This window comes from Theropithecus gelada, chromosome 3 (assembly GCF_003255815.1).
Source record: "Theropithecus gelada isolate Dixy chromosome 3, Tgel_1.0, whole genome shotgun sequence".
Taxonomy (NCBI): Eukaryota; Metazoa; Chordata; class Mammalia; order Primates; family Cercopithecidae; genus Theropithecus; species Theropithecus gelada.
Window position 1 is genome coordinate 87,647,771 of NC_037670.1, and position 20,327 is coordinate 87,668,097.

At 41.5% G+C, this 20,327-nt stretch overlaps 1 pseudogene; it reads left to right on the plus strand.

The window, feature by feature from the left end:
* Positions 1–19,445, plus strand: part of LOC112621637 — a 28,941-nt pseudogene extending 9,496 nt beyond the window's left edge.
* The last annotated feature ends 882 nt before the right edge of the window (positions 19,446–20,327 follow it).

Genomic DNA, 20,327 nt, shown 5'->3' on the forward strand with positions numbered 1-20,327 from the left:
TGAATTTTCGTCAATTATAAAATATATGGCCATTCTCCCATCTGCTTTTCTTTTTCTCTTCCATCTCTATTCACTTTGTCACGTAAAAGGATTGATCTTGCAAAAAGATGTACGTGGCTAATATTGTGAGATATTAATTTACATATTTAGCCCTCCCAGTATTTCTCCTTTGCTCTTTCCTATGCTGCATGCCTCAGGGGAGGTATGTGGTAAGGTGCAAAGTAAAGAACTAACTTTCTAGCCCTGTTTCCTAAACTATATGCCTCAGAGCAAGGATAGCATTTTTCTGTTTGTATGTTTGTTTGTTTTTTAAGAAGAAGCAGCAGAATGTCTGAAAAGAGGAGGATGGAGCAAAGCATCCCTTCAAGCTGAGAGGAGCAGAAAGAAACTCGTGGATCCTGAAGCAGTGGGAACCAGGGCACTGGAGTGAGGCCACAGCCAGTTGGGTTTCCTGTGCATCATAGAGTGAAGACATACAAATACAGAAAATTGACATCACAGTGAAAATTGCCAACTTGACTACCAGAATGGTCCTTCTGGTCACTGCACAACACCCTCCACCATCTCCATGAAACCCTGATGAGGGAGGATATACCCAAGTTACTGATGTAAAATCCTCCCACGGCCTGCAGGCTGACAGCTCAGAAACAAAATTAAATTTATATATAAAAAAAGATACAGTTTGGTTTTGAGCTCCTGAATGTTGTATCCTAAAAGATACACCTCCTACAATAGAAATAACTGAGTTGCTCTGGACACAGAAAGTCAAGATTGTGTCTTGGTGCTATTATTTTCCTCCATGGCACAAGAGACAATGTGGATAGTCCTGATGTGGAATTAAGCAATGAACAATGATGCTTGCATTTTCCATATCAGGCAATCGAAAATCATTCCCTTCTCACTTTACCCATGACCTGCATCGGATAAGATGCTTTTGTTATAGCTTTGCATATGAGTCAGATTTGCTGACAATAATGTTGATAATTTGGCTAGCTACTCTTAAATTTGCCATTTTCCTCATTGGAGCACCTATTCACCAAAGGCCATTAGTTTAATAATTAGTGGCCGGTTCTCGACCCTGATGTGGCCATTCATTTATCTTTTAGAATAGTTTAAATGTTTTGAGATAAATGGTTTTCTTTTCCTTTTCTGACATCTGATCTTTATCTTTCTTGCAGAGAATTGCCTTTCCAAAAAGACAAATCACCCGAACATCTGTCAGAAGAATAGCACTTTTTGGTTGTTATTGTTTTGCTTTCTTTTATTTTGGACATCAGGCGCTTGCAGACAGTTGGGTTACTTGTACTCCTGAATTCAGGGCATGCTATCATGCCCCTCTCATTTTATATTCTTCCCTTTATCACTGACTACCACTTCCACTCCCTCTTTCCCCCAAAGGCTCTAAATAGATTCGATATAAGTCTTCGAATATGCATGCATCCTAAATCTGTGTGTGTTTAATTCAACTCAGTGATACAGTGCTTTAGATCGCATTCTGTTTCTTACTGTTTCAGTCAACATTGTTTTCTATCTATCCATGGTGCAATATGCACAGTTAGGAAAACAGAAACCAAACTAGGCATTTCAGCAGAGAGAATTTAATACAGAAAATTGGTTATACAGATGTTAGAGGCCTAAAAGAAAAGCAAAAAGAGGACATAGGAAACCAGAAATAATAATGACAGTAAGCAGATAATACCCGTACAGCTGGGGAAGCAGAGGAAAAACTAGAAATTAGCAAATCCTAGAAGCTCAGAGAAGATGCACGGAGCTTAGATTCAGACCTCTTGGGGTATAGGATCTCAAACGTAGAGCAAGACTCCAGGAGCCTGAGAAGAGAACAGCTGCTGGGAGCACGAGTGTTAAGCAGAGATTCTGGACACTTAACAGTGCTGAGGTGACAGAGGGGTTCAGGCACAGCCAGAGGGACTTTGATGAACATCCTGACCCTTTAGTTGAGATCCTTTTGTAAAAGGCCATGTCCTAGAAGTGGGGCAAAACTGAAAAAAACCCACCCTAAAGCCTAAAATGAAGCCTCAACAGAATCAAAGCAATGTGCTGGTGATTTAACTGCTGCCAAAACAAAACTCAACACTTCTTAGAGAATCATAGCATAATCCAAAGCTTCTACAGTCTATATCAATAATATTTGCAGTACAATTTTTAAAAACTTCTAGACATGCAAAGAAGAAAAACATGTCTGATAAGAGATAAAGCAATCACTGAAGCAGACCCAGGAACAATCCATATATCAGGTATTAAAATAACTGTGATTAATAGCTTTTAAATAAATTAGACTCCTAATTCCAGCTCTGACATGTGAAGAGAGTAAAAGATGTCATTCCTGTTCTTACAATAACAGAAAAAAAAGCTGAAAAAATAGAAAATTAATGACTTTTCTTGGACCCATTAGACAATTGAGGCGACAGGGAAAACCACCATCCTGAAATCTAAAGAGACATTTGAATACAAACACACACACACACAACTAAGGTTATGCTTACCTGGAGCAGAAGCCACTGGAGCTGTAAACAGGTAGTAACACACCAGTAGTAATTTTGACAAACTGTTGAGAGCTGAGTGTAGATTAGCATAAGAGTGAAAAATTCCTGGGGGCTACAGTCTGAGATATAACCTTTTGTAGATTTTACCTTCTCAAACCCAACCAAGTTCTTATGGTCCACAGTCAAGAAAGATCCCCTTGTGACTCTAGCAGGAGAAGGGGAATTATAACCATTTATAACCATACGCCCAATCCTTGTCTAGCATTTCTGTCTCACCTACTCGGGGGAGGAGAGTGATGGCTAAGTAATACTCCTGAAGGACATTGTCCAGGAACACAGGCCCACTATAAAAATGAAATTCAATTATAATATTATTGATAACTTCCCCTCCCCTACACCATACCACCACATCAACAGCCTCCAGTATAATAACAATGAATTATATCTGAAAGAGCTGCAAGGTGCAGATTCTATTTAAGAAGGCATTGTGGCCGGGTGTGGTGGCTCACACCTGTAATCCCAGCACTTTGGGAGGCCGAGGCAGTCACATCACTTTAGCCCAGGAGTTCAAGACCAGCCTGGGCAACATAACGAAACCCCATCTCCATTAAAAGTACAAAAATTAGCCAAGCATGGTGGCACATGCCTGTAGTCCCAGCTAGTGGGGAGGCTGAGGTGGTAAGATCCCTTGAACCTAGGAGGTTGAGGCTGCAGTGATCTGAGATTGCACCACTGCACTCCAGCCTTGGCAACAGAGTGAGATGTTGTCAAAAAAAAAAAAAAAAAAAAGAGGGAGTTCTTAGAGAAGGCCAAAGACAACAGAGGAGAAATCATGGACACTGGAGTAATTTGAAGCCTCTGGCATGTACAGCTACAGAAGCATTAAATACACTCCAACTGTTAGCCAGATTAACATAAAACTTCACAATAAAGAACTATTTAACCTCAATTCCTATTATCCAACCTAACATAGCTAACTTTAAACAAAAACTTACAAGACATGTTGAAAGAAAGAAAAAAAAACACAGTCTGAAAAGACAAAACAAGCATCAGAACCAGACACAGATATGGCACAGACTTTGGAATTATCATATAGGGAATTTTAAATAACTATGATTAATGTGTCAAGGGCTCTAATGAAAAAAGTAGACAACATGAAAAGCAGATGTAAGCAGAGATATAATTTAATGTAAGTAGAGGGAGAGAAACTCTAAGAAAGAATCAAAAAAGAAATGCTAGCAAAAGAAAAAAAACACTGTAACAGAAATGAAGAATGATCTTGATGGGCTCACTAGTACACTGGAGATGAATAAGGAAGAACCAGTGAGTTTGAAGATAGGTCAACAAAAACTTCCCAAACTGAAATGCAAAGAGAAAAAAGAATAGGAAAAAAAAAAAAGAAAAAAAGAATAGAACATCGAAAAACATGGGATAATTGCAAAAGGTGAAATACATGCATAATTGAATAACAGAAGAAAAAAGAGAGAATGGAGCAGAAGAAATATTTGAAATAATCATAGTCAAGAACTTTCCAAAATGAATGACAGACACCAAACCACAGATCCAGGAAGTTCAGAGAACATCAAGCAGTACCCAAAAAGTCTACACCTAGGCATCGCATACTCAAACTGCCAAAAACCAAACACTTGAAAAGAGCCAGGGAAGACAAATAAATTTTTAATGGGTAGAACGAATAAAAACATGGAGTATTTTGAAACATAATTTAAATCTATAAAAAATCAAATTATAAACTGCAAAATATGAAATCTGAAATTTAAAATACTTTGGAAGGAGCTTAACAGCTGACTAAACTCAGCAGAAGACAGCATGGGTAAAATTCAAGCAGATCAATAGACAGTATTGAAACAAGAGCAGAGATGACAAATAACAAAAATAGAACAGAGCAGAAGAGAACTGTGAGACACAATCAGAAGATCTCCAAAGGGTAGGAGAGAATTTGATAAAGCCAGTACTTAAAGAAATCCTGGCTGAGAACAATCCAAAACTGATTAACTACATCAATCTAGAGAGTCAAGAAGTTCGAAGAACCCTAAGCAGAAAAAATAAAAACAGACCTACACCTATACACATTATAATCAAAGTGGAGAAAAACAAAGTTGTAGAGGAAATCTTAAAAGTAGGTTGGGCAGGGTGGCTCACGTCTATAATCCCAGCACTTTGGGAGGCTGAGGCAGGTGGATCACCTGAGGTCAGGAGTTCAAGAGCAGCCTGGCCAACATGGCAAAACCCTGTCTCTACTAAAAACACAAAAATTAGCTAGGCATGGTGGTGTGCTCCTGTAATCCCAGCTACACTGGAGGTTGAGACAGGAAAATTGCTTGAACCTGGGAGACAGGGGTTACAGTGAGCTGAGATCGTGCCATTACATTCCAGCCTGGGTCATAGAGCAAGAGTCTGCTAAAAATTACATGTTATTTTCAGTGGGAAAATGTAAATTACAGTTAACTTCTCAACAGAAACAATGGAAGCCAGAAGACAATGAAGAGATACCTTAATGTGTAGAAAGAAACAGTCAACCTATACAGTGAAAACATCTTTCAAAAATCAAGGCAGTCTCCACTCCTGTAATCCCAGCACTTTGGGAGGTAAAGGCTGGTGGATGGCTTGAGCCCAAGAGTTTGAATGCAGCCTGGCCAACATGGTGAAACCTCATTTCTACAAAAAATACAAAAATTAGCCGGGCATGGCAGCACACACCTGTAGTCACAGCTACTCAGAGGAGGAGGAAAGAAGAGGAAGAAGAAAGCGGCAAAGTAAATAAGTTGTCAGACATTCTCAGACAGACAAAGGCTTAAAGAGCTCTTCAGCAGTGTGCTTAGTCTACGAGGAATACTAAATTCTTCAGGCTAAAAGATCATGTTAGATTGAAGCATGGAAATGCAAGAGGGAGTACATGCCAGAAAAGGAAAGTATGTGAGTAAATTTAAGATTATTGATCATTTAGAGAAACAATAATAGCAATGTCATGTGAGCTGTATAACAGAAGTCAAATCAATGAAAACCATAGCAAACAAGATGAGGTTGAGGGCAAATGGAATTAAACTTTTGCAAATTTTCTGCATTGTTCAGGATGCAGGAAAAGCACTAATTACTAATGCAAACAAACTGTAATAAAGATATGTTTTGTAATTTATTTTGCAGCCCTAACAAAATGACACTGAAAGATATAATAAAAAGGTTAATGGAGGAGACAAATTGAATAACACAATCTAGATTAATACAAACGGCAGCAAAACAGGCATGAAGGAATACAGAAGAGATGAGCTAGAAAATTAAGAGCAAGATAATAGACCTAAAAGTATCACTTTGACTTTTGAGTGGAATACAGGCTGTAGATGGCAAAACAGGAAGCAAGGAGACTAGTTAGGAGACTTTAAAAATAACACAGAGAATAGATAATGGGAAGTTGGATCAGGTTGGCATTGTCAGAGGTTGTGTAAAATGGCCAGATTCTGAGTGTATTTTGAAGGTAGAACTAATAGGACATGCTATAAATTGGATGAGGGATATGAGAAAAAGAGAGGTGTTGAGGATGACTCCAAAATTTTCTACTTGAATAACTAAAAAAGATAGAATGTGAATCTAAAAGAAATTTAACGGAATGATCAAGAATAGAATCTATCCATGAGTGTGAACCAAATGGTGCTATTATGCTGTGGGCCATTATTTTGAAGGAAATCAAAGCTTTGTTAAACACAAAAACATATCAAAGATATTTGAAATTGATAGAATTTTTTTAACATTTTATAATATTAATAAATAAACCAAACCACAAAAAATAAAAATAAAAAAAGGAATTTCCAGCTTTCCCTATTCCCAAGACTCAACAAGAGCTGACTTGCTCAATCCAATGGCAAATACTCAACTCAATGCAACGGATTTATTAAGCACCTACAGTCGTGTTTCCAGAGTTACTTGCCTCACTGACATTAACTGCAAAGGTAAAACATCCAACCAGTTGTTCTTTTGGTGGACATTTAAGTGCCTGTTAGGTACCAAGCACTAATCATAGGCATTTGAAACCCAAAATGAATAGAAAAACACAGTTCCTGCTTTCTAGGTACTCCTGGATAAACTCCATATAAACTGGCCTGCAGCCAGGAGCAGTGGCTCACACTTGTAATTCCAGTATTGTGGGAGGCCAAGGTGGTACGATCTTGACTCACCGCGACCTCCACCTCCTGGGCCTCAGCCTCCCGAGTAGCTGGGATTACAGGCGTATGCCACCATGCCTGGCTAAAGTTTTTTGTAATTTTAGTAGAGATGGGGTTTCACCATGTTAACCAGACTGGTCTCGAACTTCTGACCTCAAGTGATCCACCCACCTCAGCCTCCCAAAGTGCTGGAATTACAGGCGTGAGCCACCACACCCGGCCAGTCTTAACATTTCAGAAGAAATCAAAAACAGGTTGGTCAGGCGTTGGAGCATAGAAAAAAAGGTTGCAGAAGCATCAATAGGGACCATGCAAGCTTCTTGGTGAAGGAGGAGCCTTAGCAATGACTTCAAATATTGCAATCCCATAAGAAGACCTGCACCATCGTAGCTAGAGACCATTAACTTCCCTAAAACCATTAACTCTTCACATCAGCCAACCCCCATGCCCTGGTTCCATACTCACAAAGCAACCTCTGACAATTATTTGGCTTCTCGTGGGGGTCTGTGTCCAGGGATGGAGTGCTCGAGAACAAAACAAACATTAAAAATTCTCATTTCCCATGGCAAAATGAAACAAAAATGGTAATATTATACATAAGTACTGGCCAGGTGCAGTGGCTCACATCTGTAATCCCAGCACTTTGGGAGGCTGAGGTGGGTGGATTACATTAGGTCAGGAGTTTGAGACCAGCCTGATCAACATGGTGAAACCCCGTCTCTACTAAAAATACAAAAATTAGTGGGGCATGATGGTGGGCACCTGTAATCCCAGCTACTCAGGAGGCTGAGGCAGGAGAACTACTTGGACCCAGGAGGCAGAGATTGCAGTGAGCTGAGAACATACCACTGCACTGTAGTCCAGAAGAGAGAGCAAACCCCATCTCAAATAACTAAATAAATAAACAGGCCTGCTCATGTCACAAGGGGGAAGACAAGAGGGAATATTTAACTTTCCAAAGAGAGGAAAGGAAAATCAGGATAGCAGAGTGGACAAGAGCACAGCTTTGATGCCCAGACAAACCTGGACCATTTTTCTCACATGTCACATGGTAATAATATCTATCTCACAGGGCTGTTATACAATTTAAAGCTACATATACTTACACATTTACAGACATATAATTGTATCACAGCACCTGGCATGGGTATACATTAAATCAACTATCATTATTGTTACAGTGTGTGAGTTATCTGTTTATTGGCTCTCAGCTCCAAATCAACTCTTCTTCACTCTGCTTTGTGAGACTCTGCAAATGTTTCTCTTTTCTCAGCTGGAAGAATTAAGCTTCACCAAAAGACAGCACTGGAGTGACCTTAAAAGGCAAAGTTAACAGGAAGACACCTCAGTTTCAGGTTCTCATCTTCTAATGTTTTTATTATTACTCTTATTATTATTATTATTATTATTATTATTAATTATTCAGCATGGGAGCCCAGTGGCCTCATGGTAGAGTTCCAGTTCTGCCCTCAGGCCACTCCCTCCACCAGGAGCCACATCCACCCACACCCTCCAGCAATGGCAGGCCACATCTACAGACCAGTTCTGCTCGGCTCACACCCTCCAACAACAGCGTACCACTTCTAGAGACCAGTGCCACCTGCACCCTGGCAAGTTTCTTCTCCATCTGAAGACTTGGAAGCCATGCTGTCTTCCAAGAAGTTTGCATCTCAGCCTTGATTGAAGCAGGGAGACCCTTCTGGTCCTAAGTTTCTTTATTGTTTACTCTACCTCCAGCCTACAAGTTATAGCTCCTTAAAGTCCTCTTTGGCTCCTCTGAGTAGTTAATCACTTTTCTCTAGTAAACAAGCCTTTACTTATTAAGTTTGTCCTATTCAAATATGGGGTTTCTGTCTCCTTACTGAACACAGATTGATACATAAGGTTTACCAAAGAGAATGAAACTTGGTATGAGTGAATAGCAGGTGGAAAGGTGTAGAGACAAGAAAAAGACTGTCAGGAAATTGCAAGTAGGTGGTTCCATAGAACTGGAGGGTGGACTGTGGGTGAGACAGGGCTGTTGAAGACAGATCTGATTCTGAAGGAATTTTTTAAAGTTATGAATTCAGCTTTCATCCTGTAAACAGGGATCCATGGTAGATTTCAAGCAAGATTCATGACAGATTCGCATTTTAGAAAAATCTCCCTGGTGGCAGTGTAAGAATAACAGCATGAGTATAAAACGTAGACATAGGCAGAGCAGTAAAAAATACTGACTGACATTTCTAGAACTCACGAACCCCTCCACTGCCTCTATTCCCAGGACACAGGAACATTATACTTCCCAGACTGTTAATGTTATGCATGGCCCCATAATTTCCTTTGGCTGCTGAATTATGAAGAAACTGTGTAATTATGTGAATTACTTATGAGTCAAAGCAGTTAAGAACTGGTGCTTCATTATCCATGCTCCCTTCTTCTGCTGATACAAACCCTGAAGCCTCATATTGAGAAGACAGAGTAAGGAGACGGTGGACTTCCCACCAACCTGGGCCCTGAATGACACAATGTGACAATACACAGCCCCTTGCTGTCTTGGTTTAAGGAGCATAAGGAGAAACAACCCATTGGGATTTTAGGCCACTTAGATTTGGGACTACATGTTCCTGCAGCATGAACTCGTCTATCCTGACTCCAGACAGAGACTTTCTTCTCTCTCTTTCCAGCCAGAATGATAGTTAAACATGGAGTTCGTGACACAGATGACAAACTCTTGGATGAATACACTGAAGTGTCCCTGAGGTTAATACAGAGTTCTGTCCCTCTCAATATGGAAACCAGTCTTGAAAGAGTAAACACCAACTTCTTGGCACTTCACAGCCTTGATTCAGTCATGGTTGTCATCATTTGCCATCACATCAGTTCACACAAAGATCAAATACTGGTGAGCCACACCAGCTTAAAATCATCTTCTATATATACATATACATATGTATGTTTTTTCTATATACTATTGTTATTAGGAGAAGAATTTCACAGACAGCTTTGACTTGAAGAGAGCAAAAAAATCATCCAAGCTGAGTACTGTCAAAAGAATTTCCCCTATAGCTCACAAACACTGTCCTTAGAGCACTGCTATTCAAATTGTGGTCTCTGTCCAGTAATAAATACAGATCCATGACACAATAAGTAAAGAAATTGAGCTGACTATTGGTGGCCGGGCACGGCAGCTCACGCTTACAATCCCAGCACTTTGGGAGGCCGAGGCAGGGGGATCACTTGAGGTCAAGAGTTTGAAACTAGCCTGACCAACATGGTGAAATCCTGTCTCTACTAAAAACACAAAAATTAGCTGGCCGTAGTGGTGGGCACCTGTAATCCCAGCTACTCAGGAGGCTGAGGCAGGAGAATCACTTGAACCAGGAGGGGGAAGTTGCAGTGAGCAGAGATCATGCCATTGCACTCCAGCCTGGGCAACAAGAGTGAAACTCTGTCACAAAAAACAAAACAAAAAAAACTGTTGACCATCATCTCTCCAAACTGTTTATGTTGTCCCACAGCTTTGGTGCCCTATTTTTTTGTTTTGTCTTGTTTTTACTCTTTTCTTTGTGTCTCAGTTTAGGTTGTTTGTTTGTTTATTTATTTATTTATTGTTTTGAGACAGGGTCTCACTCTGTCACAGTTTAGGTAATTTAAATCAACCTTTACATTCACTGCTTTGTTCTTCAGTTGTGTTTGACAGAGCAGGAACACCATCATTTCAGACAAACACCATCACTTTAAATCCTAGCTCCCTTTCTAGCCTCATGCATTTCAAGGAAATCACTTCCCTTCTAACTACTATCAACCAGAAAGAGCAAACAGTAAAACAGGGATAACACAGCTCACAGAGGAAAGTAGGGGAAAGTCTCTTGGGTAACTGCCAAACTTCACTCTCATACAATGGGCCCAGTAAAACAGTGGGCCTTAATAAGCACATTCCTTTCCCTTCAGGTGCACTAAGCTAGGGAAGCTAAACGCAAACTCAGGGGGTAGGCCTGCAGCTGCAAAAAAAAAAAAAAAAATGTGTGGAAACAAACTCACAACTCTCCCCCTCAAATAAACACAACAAAAAAAACACAAGAGTCCAAGCCTCCAATAAACTCTCCTACCCTAAATCCTTAAACACTCTTAGTCTGTAAAAAAAGTGCCTCCAAACTAACTCATCCAAAAGCCCCTCTCAAGTTCGTTTTCTCTAAAATAAACCTGTCCTTAACTGCCAAGCCACCTTTCGTGCTTCTTTCCTTTTTCTTTAATTCTTACAGGGTTGAGTCTACTGATAGGCCTGTCAAATGCATACTTCATCTCTGCTACCATCGCTTTTTTTTCTTCTGGCATTCCCGTTAGACTCTTCTTTACAGCTTCCATCTCTCAGTTGACATTCCCCATCTATTCATGTGTGTGGTCCACCTGAGTCTGGTTCTGTTGATTGATTTTTCTCCTGATAGTGTTTTTAGTTGCTCTTGTGTGTCCTGTGATCTTTGATTGAACGTTTGACATGTGTAAGACAGTAGAGACTGAAGCAAGAAGTATTTATACCTGGAAATGGGCATGCCTTTCCTTCTACTACCTGCTGGTGTGAGGGGTTGAGTTGATCTAGTGATGAGTTGAACTGGGTCTGGGTTTTGCTGTTGCCATTTTAGTTCAGTGCACCACTGGCTTCAAATCCCCCTAGTGCTACTGGGTCCCTGGTAAGGGCTGGGCTCACAATATTCATGCTCCACCCTCAGCTTTACACCTTCCCTGTGTGCCCATCCACATTTTTTGGCCGTCCCTTGCTGTAGACTGCTATTACTTGTTACCTGGTGCTTGCTGACCTAGTGTGGGGTCAGGGCCACTGACTGTCGTTTTGTTCCAGTCTCAGTATGAGGCAGGCCCAGTGTTCCAGGGCCCAGAGGATGAGGTTTTTTTATCCATCCTTTCTTCCCCAGGAGGAGGGGCACTCTAATGGACTGGGACAATTTCCTGCCCGCAATTGCAGTGGGGGTTTTTCTTTTCCTTCCCAGTGTGAACCCCAAAAATCTGAGACAGGTCTCAGTTAATTTAGAAAGTTTGTTTTGCCAGGGTTGAGGATGAGCGCCCATGACACTGCCTCAGGAAGTTCTGATGACATGTGCACAAGGTGGTAAGGTCAGCGCCTGGTTTTACACCTTTTAGGGAGACTTAAGACATCAATCAATATGTGTAAGAGGTACATTGGTTCAGTCTGGAAAGGTGAGACAACTCAAGGTGAAGATGGGACAACTCAAAGCAGGGAGGGTTCTTCCAGGTCATAGGTATATAAGAGACAAATGGTTGCATTCTTTTGAGTTTATGATTAGCCTCTCCAAATAAGGCAATCAGATATGCATTCATGTCAGTGAGCAGAGGGGTGACTTTGAACAGAATGGGAGGCAGGTTTGCCCTAAGCAGTTCCCAGCTTGACTTTTCCTTTTAGCTTAGTGATTCTGGGGCACCAAGATTTATTTTTCCTTTCACACCACCAACCTCAGTGGGATTTTCCTGCAGCCTGAGGCCAGCAGGGTTTGCTGCCCTTTCCCCAGAAGGTATGGCTTTTTTTTGTTGTTGTTCTGGAAGAAGAGTCTGGAAGACCTTTGTGCATTTCTTGCAGTGGCAGCTGCTCCCCTGCCCCAGGCTGGCACTGTTGTGGAAGGGTCTCTCTGGTCTCCCACTCTGTGCCCAATACATTCATGTCTGAGAAAGGCTCAGTGGCCATCTATAGAGAAGCACCTGCAAGCGAGTGTGAACTCCGCTGTCCAAAAATCCCAGGAGGTCCACACTTCCATGCTGACTCACACACAGCCTTCAGTGATTCTTTAAAGGCATCGACTGAGCCAGTCTTCCCCACCTGTGTGGCAGGGCTGTCTCCTTCTCATGTTTGGCCACAGGGAGCCGTGTTCACACCTCCTCTCCTCAGAGGCTCCTGCCTTCCTTCAGCCTCAGGCTGAGTGTTTGCCCTGTGTCTTCAGCTTCTGATAGGTTCAGGGAAAGGTATGATCTTGTAGATTATCCGCTGTTTTACTGTTACTAGAGGAGTGAGGCCCATTCTGATTTTCTACTCCTAGGTGACAACTGCAAGCCAGAGCAATGTTTGCAAACATCAGTCAGATCACATCTCCTCATTGCTGAAAACCATGCTGAATACGATCAGAATGAAATCTCCATTTGGTGCAGAGAAGCTTTCAAGCTCCACACGGCCTGGTCCTGGTGTCCTTTCAACCTCAGCCCTCCTGACTCTCCAGGGCCCACTGTCCCAGACCATATGAAGCTTATTCTCAGAGAAGTCCTCCACTTCTCATTCCTGCCCTGAGGGCTTTGGCTGGCTTTTCCCTCTGCCAGGAATGCTATTTCCTCCTTTCTCACTCAGGTCAGGGGGGATGTTCCTTATCCTGGAATCCTCAGTTTGAACATTACCCTCTCTGAGAGCCCTCCCCTCTTTCTAAAGTTTCCCCTCTCCCTGATCCCATAAAAGTTCAAACATCTTACCATATTACATATGATTTTGGAAACTTTCCAAAATTTATTTTTGGAATAAAGGAGATGGATGAGGACAAGGTTTCTCCCAGCCATATTTATTCGGTCCTCAATATTTTGCTCAAATTATCCAGGTTGGTAGTTCTCAGTCTTAGCTGAGACAACAACGTCCACCTGCCGAGGGTGAAGGCCCACGATAGGCTGTTCTGGGCACCTGGAGGCAAATGGGGTCAGGGACCAGACGTCTTTATAGGATCAGCCTCCTGGGATCATTCAGGGACCACGAAGATATCATTTTCTGTAGGAAGCAAGACATCTGGTGACTGCTGTATTCTACTTCAATCCTCACTCACTCTCACCAGTGAAGCTGCCTTAGGAACAACACCAGCCAAGCAAGGAGGGTGTTTGGTTTGGGGAAAAAATGATCTATTGATCCAAAGCAATCTCTGTGCTAGTGGAGACCCTGTCTCAAGAGGAGGGATGGCAGACTCCACAGTTCCCAGCTATCAATATAGGAGGGGGCTTCGTTTTCCTGGGTCACTGAAAAAGAACAGGAGAACTCTGGCGCCTTGGTCCTGGAGAAGACCCGGGGGAACGTCCCTCTCAGAAACACTCTGGGCAAAGGTTGTGGAGTTGTTTTTATCTATAAATGTCCATATCTGATAGTTCAGGATTTCTTGCTTTTTAGGGTTTCACTGAAGTTTTAGGTGACTAAGAATAAAAATTCTAGTTAATACATACTTCTGTATACAAAATATGCTAGAAAGGGTTATGTTATAGGTGAAAAAAAGAATAATTTTGTCTAATTCAGAAGTTATCTAAAAGTTAGTTCAAATTACAGTTTTGAAAAGGTTATGAAACAATGTAGTAAGGAATCATTAAGTAAGGGAGAAAGATGCGAAAAAAGTTTAAATAATAAAACATTCTTCAAAACCTGATAGAGAATTGGAGATATTTGGCTAATTAACACTTTCATTGTTAAAGCCAAATCTTGATTAAAGTAAAATAAAAGTATTGTAAAGAAATGAATCAGCAGTTTGACAATTCTTTTTTAAATATAGTTAAGCATGAAGCTGAATTGAGTGTGGAGCCAAATTTCACATCCATGCTTGCATTGCTTCGTGCTGTTTACCACTTTGCTTGGATAGTGCTGGAGTACTTGTTGGTCATGTGCCTAAAGTGAATTTCTTGATTGCACAGAATTTATAATAATATTGATGAACTTGAGGATATTAAATTGTGTATCAGGAATAAAATATGTAATATGTGGGTTTTGGGGGTAGGTAACACTCCTCCAAGGTATACCGAGTAGGAAAATTTAGGGTTGGTCTCCTGTTTTTTGTTTCTGCTTCTAGTTTTCATTCATTTGCGTTTATTCTCCTCTAGCTTTGTATGTATGTATATGTGTATGCATATATGTATAACCAATTTTTTTTTTAGTTCCTAGTGGAAGGCTTTTACTTGGTTCTGTGAATAGTTATTTTGTTTCCTATGCATTTCTAGCAAATCATTATTTGTTCCATTTATCTGGAATTTCTATGCTGCCTTTGTTGGGCCACAGGAGTTAATGGAGCACACCAGCTTCCTATCCTTAAACTAATTTTTTGGATTCTAGGCTCCCTGATACTTTAAGTGTGTTGAGTATACTCTAATAAATAGAATTTGAGTCACATTTCTCTCTCTCTCTGCCTAATTTCTCCAAAATTTGTAAACTATTTGTGAATATCTTAATTCATGGCAACATGTTTGTTTGCATACAGTCAAGCGGGGTCAACTAGGGCTGGTCAGGGAGAGAGAACCCAGAAACGTGGCATGCTGGCAAAAGGGTAAGAATTTCTTACCAGCCAGTCACTGGCCTCTTTCTCTCTGTACAAACTGGTTAAACAAATAGTAAAAGTCACTGTTTATCTTCTCTGTAAAGTTTTAATTAATATAAAAGAGCTTTAATTAATTGGTTTAATAATAATAAGAGCTTAAAACAAATATTTTGTCAGAAAAGTGAAAAATGTAATGCCTTTTATTTAGTTCACGTGACTTGAGTAATCTTTGGGAAATAAAGACAGTTTTAAAGATTACTGGTAAAATACAAATGTCTTCAAAATGTAAACATGTGGCCTAAGTTATGTTCAAATATCAGGTTTGCTAAATGCTTTAAGGTCATAAACTGCTTCTTTAGCTTTTGAAAATTATTTAACTTGTCTGCTTTCCTCCAGGTGAGGCCTGAGGACATGTGGAGTTGGCCACACCCCTAGCTAATGCTGGAAATAGTCAACCCTTATCAGAACATAAGTTACCAGGTTTCACATTAAAATTAAAATTGCTGAGAGTCACCATTATAACACGTAATTAAGACTACTAGAAACAGTTTTACATGCAAGGTGTGTAAGAACATTAGAATTTTTTGTAAAAGATTATAGAAGTTTTTTGCTTCTTTAAAATTTCTGAGTTATAATTTTGGCAAAATAAATAATTTATGGTAATCTGGAATTCCAAAATTAAACTTCAGTTTTAAAATTTTCTTTCCTAATGCCTAGTTTTTTGAATGGATCAGGGGGGCCCTTGAAACATCTGGAAAAGAAGTAAACAAGATTATTTGACATGGTTAGGCATATGGGATTGCCAAAATTATGTTCAATCTTCTTTAGGTTATATTTTTGTGAATAATACTAATATATATTCCAAAATTATATGGGATTTCTAAAATTCTAATGTGTAAGTATATGCTACCAATTATAATTATGGTTATTGTGTTAAGTTACTGTAAACCACAGAAATAACTAAATTTCCTAATATAAAGGAAATTTGTTCTACCCAAGTAGAACAAAAAAAATTAAATACCAAGAAAAGTCAGATTTTCATGTTAAACCAGCTGATACTGAAATTGTTTAGATATACAATTTGAATAAATTCACAGCTTAAGTCAAATTACCTTTGATAACTCATCGGTTATCAGTGCTATGCACCTAATTTAGAAAAACAACTGGTATTCAAGAGGATATACATCTGATGTTAATAAGCATGGACTCATGGAGAACCAGGATGACCACCTTGTCCTTTTTGAGTCCTTAAAGCTTTTATTATTAAAAGTTCTGCATTCCATGACTCATCATGGAAAAGATAAAACAATCCAAAGTGAATACATTCATGTAGTAACTTATAAATTACTAAAATAGTTTATAACCAATGTTTGGCTCTATATTCGTGGGAAAACTATTAAAGCTTCAGGTACATTTGGTCACCTGGTGGGCCATTTGAACATTTTATAAAGGGATTTCACTCAATTGTTATTTTCAGTGCATGTTTTCTGGTTGTATAAAAGTTTTCCTGGACAGGCAAGGTGGCTCACACCTGTAATCCCAGCACTTTGGGAGGCTGAGGATCACCTGAGGTCAGGAGTTCGAGACCAGCCTGGCCAACATGGCGAAATCCTGCCTCTACTAAAAGTACAAAAAGTTAGCCGGGCATGGTGGTGGGTGCCTGTAGTCCCAGCTACTCAGGAGGATGAGGCAGGAGAATCACTTGAACCTAGGAGGCAGGGGTTGCAGTGAGCTGAGATCACACCATTGCACTCCAGCCTGGGTGACACAGCAAGACTCTGTTTCAAAAAAAAAAAAAAAAAAAAAAGCTTTCCCATGCCAGAGGGCTAATGTTTTCACAGCAGATTATTATGCTACAGTGTAGTTTCATCTGGTAAAGAAAACTTTTTATGGTTTGGATCTTCTGAGAACGTCAAAGAAAAACTGTCCTTGCCATCCACACTATTACAAAACTTCAGGACCTTGAACTTTGGATTCATAATCTCACAACTGAGAAGCGTCCCTCATCACTCTTGGAACTGTACACCCGTTGAAATCCTTAAGGTAAAACTAGCCAGGAAAGTTTCTCCCCAGAAGAAGATGGCATCCTTGATGTGAACTGCTTTTTCCACGTTCACAGATTAAGACTTCTATTATCATGAAACTCTTTTCTTTGAATATTTTTTCTTGCTTACGCCTCTATAAACAATAGAAGTGAAAAGGGAGTCAGTCTGTTATGTGCACTTACTGGGTATAGTTTTATTTGTGAGGAAGTTTACAGCCAGCCCTATACATGGAAAAACTTATACTTTGATAGATAAAAGATGAAGGCCTAATGTAGATACAAAACTTTAATGGTACATACATTGCCTCATATTCAGTTATAAACAAAACATTGATTCATTCCTTTTAACCCACATCATGGGTTAAAAAGAACACTGCCAGGAGGTCTTCACTCTTCTAGAAGGGCATCGTTTGTTAGGTCCTTTTTCCATGGTTTAAAGTAAAAGAAGCAATGATTAGAAATGTATCCCTCATGATAGACTCTATAGCAAATTATACAGTAAAGGACACAGCAAACTTTAAATTCTCTTGTGAAAGTTATAATAGAATTGGCTGAACAAGAAGTATCTGTTCCGCTGCTGGCACTTGTGGCCTATGGAAAAATACATCAGGTGAAAATTATGGAAATTCAGTGGCAGGGGATTAACAAAGAGACTACTTATTAAGTGAGTAGACTCTTTATCTAGCTCATTCTTTGCTCTATTTGATTTTAGGAGGTTTGACTTATGGAGACCCTCGGTAAGGACCATACTCCAAACTCTTCGTACTGTCCTCCCAATAGTCATGAGAATAGTCTCCCTGGTGCACTGGATTCTCTCGAAGTTTTTATTGCTTGCATGCAGACATCTCTAGAACGTCATATGGTCTCTCTTCAACCAGAATGACAAGAGCTGAAAGAAATGTGCAACCTTGAGGACACCGCAACCTATCAATGAAGTGCTGAGACCGGAAACCCAAAATGATGGTAACTGAGAGTGGCGCTAAGGCCCTAAGTTTTGGCCACACTCTCACCTAAGAGAGAACCTGACCAAAAAGGGGGAATATTTTTAAACAAAATTCTGGGATGCCATTGTTTTAGACTAAGATCATGCACTAGGCCCCAGCAGACCAAACCAAGCCAAAAGGGAGTTATCTGTGCTAAGAGTTTAAGGAAACACATAGATTCTAGAACAGACCAGGTTTTGTTTTTTCTCCTGCAATAACAAACATTCCTGACAACATAGATATCCATCCCCTGAAGTTCCCATTACATCTTTTAACCAAATTCATTTCCTCTCGCCTAGAGACCATCAAGCTTCAGATAGTTACGCAACAAAGGTTCCAGCCAGTTCTAGGTGAAGACACCACCCCTGGCCATCAAGGAGCTACTCTGCCTCCACTAGACAGAGCAGGGCGAGAGTTCTGTGATCGCCAACAGGTAGGGACTATGCCCCAAGCCAGCATGAAGCAGTAACAGAAGAAAGACCATTGGTCCTTCTGCCTCCCACAAAGATTTATGGGAATCACATCTCTCAGGGGGAAAATGAGGCAGGAAAATAGGGACTGGAGGCAGGGAACATAAGGCTGATTCACACTTCAGCTACAACAGCAAATATCCTCTCCATAGGGTGTACACCAAGTAAATGACTTTGTAACTTTAATTCATCCTCTTCATTACATAAAGCATATACCATGTAACCAATGGAATCCTCTAAAGGATATTTAAACTCCCAAAAATTCTGTAACGGGGCCCTTGAGCCCCCATCCTTGGGCCCTCGCCCAGACTGTAGAATGTACTTTCATTTTCAATAAATCCCTTCATTCCTTCCTGGCTTTGTTTGTCCATTTTGTCCAATTCTTTGTTCAAGACGCCAAGAACCTAGACACCCTCCGCCAGTGACACTACCTGGAGCTTCCTTCTGCACTTCTTCTTCCTCCTCTACTCAAAGACAGTCACATGGGTCTGCTGGTCCTCAGGGCAGGTGCTGAGCACATGTGTGCTGGACATGCTGGATGCTGGGCAGACGGGTTGGGGGTCTGTGGGCAGGACCCTCCCCAATGCCCCTTCTCCACTTTCCACTTTGTCCCCCTCTTCCCTTCGAAGGGCCCTGAAGAGCACTGGGGCTGTCGGACCCATCTGTGGAAGCCCCAACTCCTACCTCCTTAGAGAGCAGCAGGGACCCCTCACTCTCGAGTGCCCCTCCAAGGCTGGCAAGGCAACAAGCCCAGGAGACAACAGAATCAGTGCTCCTGGCCCAGAGAGGATATGGGCAGAGGGCATGGGAAGATCCCCTGGCCCGGAGCCAGAAACAAGAGTTCAGCCAGGTGTGGGACGGGTCCAGCCCCGGCATGGAGCGGACAGCCTGGAGGGCAGAGGGGGCCCCGGGCCCAGGGCCTTCTCACCCACTGTGGAGACAGGCCCCCATGTGAGGTGGCAAGTGGGCTGGGTGACAGTGAAGGCCTCTTCCGTCTGAGATATGAATCAGGGCTGCCGAACCAGGAGTGACCTGAGGCTCCCCCAGTCCAAAAACCTCCCCAACCCCAGACTGCACATAGCACTCCCTCTGGGATCAGCAGCCTGCAGGGGTGTCCCCAGTCACAGACCAGGGGGCCACACAGGGACCCCGAGGACGCCAGAGGCCCAGGCCTGTGGGGCTCATCCCTAAGGGGCCCCAGTGGGCTCGGTGAAGATGCTGACCATGTCTGTTTCTTTTATTCTCAGCCAAACTGGAGCGAGGGTCCTCAAGGGCATCCCCTGGCATTGGGCCATCTGTGAGGGAGACAGACCGGCCCTCCCCGGCCTAGCAGCTCAGCTCCAGGAGCCCATGTCATCAGCCCTCCTGGGACAGAAGCCTTGTCCTGTCCGGCCTGTATTGTACCAAATGTCTCAGTCACAAAGTTTTCCTATTTCTGTCCTGGAGAAATGGAGCTTTACTGGTTTGAAGGTCTTAGGGCCCATGTAGAGTGAAGCCTCCCAGAGGGCACACAAAAAATGGTTGCATTTAACATGGAGACCACATTAAGTCTGGAAGCTGGGACATTCTCTGGTGCCCCTTAGTGTTTCCATGTAAAGGAAGTCAAATAACTTGCCATAGAGGTTTGCAACAGAGGCACCTGAACATGGAGCGGGAGGGCTATTTAACTCTCAGAGGCTGACTGAAGATGAGGCCAAGCAGGAGAGTCCTGACTCACTGAGGGCAGGGGAAATGTGTGGGGGCAGGTAGGAGAGCACTTCATAGACATACACCATGGCCTTGTGACCTGTCACAGAACCATGCACTTAACTAGCTGTGCACATTTTCTCTCCACTCCATTTGCTACTCTCCAATCATGCAGGGAGCTTGCTACAAAATGCA